This window comes from Echinops telfairi, unplaced genomic scaffold (genome assembly GCF_000313985.2).
Source record: "Echinops telfairi isolate 266 unplaced genomic scaffold, ASM31398v2 ScPeMD7_7414;HRSCAF=8452, whole genome shotgun sequence".
NCBI lineage: Eukaryota > Metazoa > Chordata > Mammalia > Afrosoricida > Tenrecidae > Echinops > Echinops telfairi.
Genome location: NW_022111314.1, coordinates 439,592 through 442,843, shown reverse-complemented (window position 1 = coordinate 442,843; position 3,252 = coordinate 439,592).

Below are 3,252 nucleotides of genomic sequence, written 5' to 3'. Positions count from 1 at the left end.
GAGGACCCGATGCCAGGGACTTAAGTGGAGAGCAAATGTTTCGAGAATGATGATGGCAACAAATGTACAAATGTGCTTGACGCGATGTATGTATGAATGGCTTGTGATAAGAGTTGTATGAGCCCCCAATAAAATGATTTTAAAAAAACATGGGTACAAGATATGACAAGACTATTTCCTAAAGATGAGGACATCCAGGTGACCCACAACTATGTGAAGAAATGCTCGAATTCATTAGCAAGAAAATAAATACAAATTAAAAAGTGAGGAGATACCATCTCACACTGACCCTCTAAGCAAAATTAAAAACAAAACATCCGAAAGAAAGAAATGCCGGAGGGATGTGGAGGTTGCAGTGTTCATCCATTGTCGTGGCACTGCAGAATCGCCCAGCCCCTGCAGAGAGCAGAGCGGTGCTTCCTTAAACAAATGCAAATCCAGTTACCTGATGATCCTACAACCCCTCTACCGGGTATATATCCTGCGTAAAAGAACACAACACAGATAGACACTTCCACACTTGTGTTTATTGTATGATTTCCATAATAGCAAAAACATGGAAATAGCCCAAAACTCCTATTATCGAGGAATAGATGAAAAACCTCTGGAACGTTTGTAGAATGTAATAGTATGCATCAATTACAAACGATGACGACTCTTTTACACATTGAAAGACATGGACAAAACTAAAGAACCTTTTGCTTACCAAAGTTAGTCAATCTTAAAAAAACAATTTACTTAGTGATGCCATCATTCTAAGGAAGAGGAAGGTGTTTTTCCTCACCAAAGGGCAAGAAATTGAAGACCAGGAGGAGGCCAGAGACAGGTGGGGCAAGGAGAGGGCGTTGCAGGAAATGGTAGAGGAAGGGAGAGGGGAGAGAGGGAGAATAACCAATGGGGATGTTTAACAGGACCCTGCTGCTGATTTCATTGCTGAGATGGGCTGTGCCCCCCCACAGAGTGAGTCTCTCTTTAAAAAACACAATAAACAAATACCTTGAAATGACTAAAAAAAAAAGGGAGAAAGATCAGAGCCTTAAAAACTCTGCAGATTCCTCGCCCCGTATCTTTCAACAGCGATCTCAGTGGCTAAAAAAAGGAGAGAAAGTAAATGGACTTGGATTCTTTAGTGACCATGTAAGTCAATTCCAAACATATGAAAAAAAAACAAAGAAAAGGAAAAACAATGTACTACAAAGACAGAACACTACCAGGAACTGAGAGTGATCCCTGGTGGCATAGTAGGTTATGCATTTGGACTGCTATCCATAAGGTCAGTAGTTCGAAACTACCAGCCACTCCTGCCATAAAGGTCTGCAGTCCTGAAAACCACAGGGTACTTACAATCTGCCCTGCAGGGCCACTGAGTCAGAGCCACCCTGATGGCAGTGCCCCGATCTGTTAGAGATCAGGAACGGCACTCCAAGAAAGTTGAAAGCCTACCAGAGAAAATGTTTCTCTGAAACACACGAGCTAACCAAACTAACACAGTCTGAGAAGAGAACTTTCACAGCCCTATAGCCAAGAAGAAAGGAACCATTAAAAAAGAAACAAGTTTCTCAACAAAATAAGTCCAGGCCCAGCAGGCTCCCCTGATGGGACTCCCACACAGTCAGAGACAGACTAACAGCAGTTCCATGAAAACAAATCCCACGTCATGCAAAAAGGGCAAATACTCCTGAAGGAATTCTCAGAAGCAAGCATCACCCTGACGCCCAAACTGGGCAAAGTCCTACTAAGAAAGAAAGAAAGCTATGGACCAAGATCTTGCCTCAACATAGAAGCAAAAGTTCTCAACAAAATCCACCAAAGGACAAAGACAGACACCTGTGGCCCACCAATGGGGTGGAACAAGGCACCTGTAGTCAAAGACTACAGGGGTCTGTGGACACCACCTCACGTGGTTGAACCCGGAAGACGGTGTGCTGAATGACAGCAGGCGATCACAGAAGGATCAGATAGAAAGTCCAGATAGAAAGAAAAGGTTTGTCATCAGAAAGAGTCACTGTTGCATAGCTACCTGGGTGGGAGGGCAGTCACTAGCCGGGAGGCAGACATGCATGACCTGAGGTGAAGGTGAAGGAGACACGCATTAAGGCGAGGCCAGCAAAGGGAGATCCAGGGAGGGACACCAAGGCCAATGCTTTCCCACACACAGTCTGCTCCCGCCAGGGGCCATCATCCGTGTCTGAGTACAGAGACAGGCACGCAGGACAGGAGTGGGCAGACAAGGGGGTATGGGCAGGTTGGAGAGAGACTGCTTGTACAGGTGCATTTATAGGTGTTGCAACCAAAAAGGAGCGCTGGTGGTGTAGTGGCTAAACGTTGGGCTGTGAGCAGCATAGTCAGCAGTTCAAAACCACCATCAGCTCCTCGGGAGAAAGACTGGGCTTTCTACTCCTGTGAACAGTGATGGTCAGTCGGAAACCCACATGGGTGCTGTGAGTCAGTCTTGACTTGATGAGAGGGAGTCGTTTGTTTGCTTTCGGTTTGGCAAACATCCAGTAGAGCACGGGGGAGCAAAGTTAGGAAAAGGTGGGGTCCCACCCAGCACCTTTAAGGCCCCAGTGGCAGGGCCTGAGAAGCGTGCTACTTTGCTGAGCAGCCACGGGGTCCTAAGGGCTTGTCAGCCACACCTGAAGCACCAGGACGGGTCTCCTCCCACCCAAAGACCCCTGGAAACGGCCAGCCCCCTGGAATAACGGCTCGCTGAGACCGCCGCCGCCTCCCAGGCCCCGACAGCCAGATGGAGCCGTCCCGCGGGCCCTACCCAGAGGGGGTCCGACGGAGCGGGAGAAAACGTGGGACAGACTTCAGACTCTCCAAAGGCGGACAGACGACTGATCGGACAGAGCTCCGGGGCCCTGCAGAGCCTGCAGGCTTCAGCCACCCCGCACGCCAGAGGCGCGGGGATCGAGTAAGGCCGGCCGCCCGGTTGGCTGCGGTCCGCGGCGCCCTGTGCGCACAGCGCGCTGCGAAGGTGGGTGGGCCCGGCGTCCAGGGGCTGCTCGGAGGCCGCCGCCGGGTCTCCGGGGCTCTGCGCCCCACCCCCAACGCGGGAGCCGGGCGGGGCGGGCGTCACAAGGGCCTGGGTCCCCTAGGCAACCTGCATACATTTGGGGGAGAGCACTTGAGAGAAATCCTTCTGTTTCCCACAAGGGGGCAGCGGGGAGGGAGGGAAAAAATGAGGACCCGATGCCAGGGACTTAAGTGGAGAGCAAATGTTTCGAGAATGATGATGGCAACAAATGT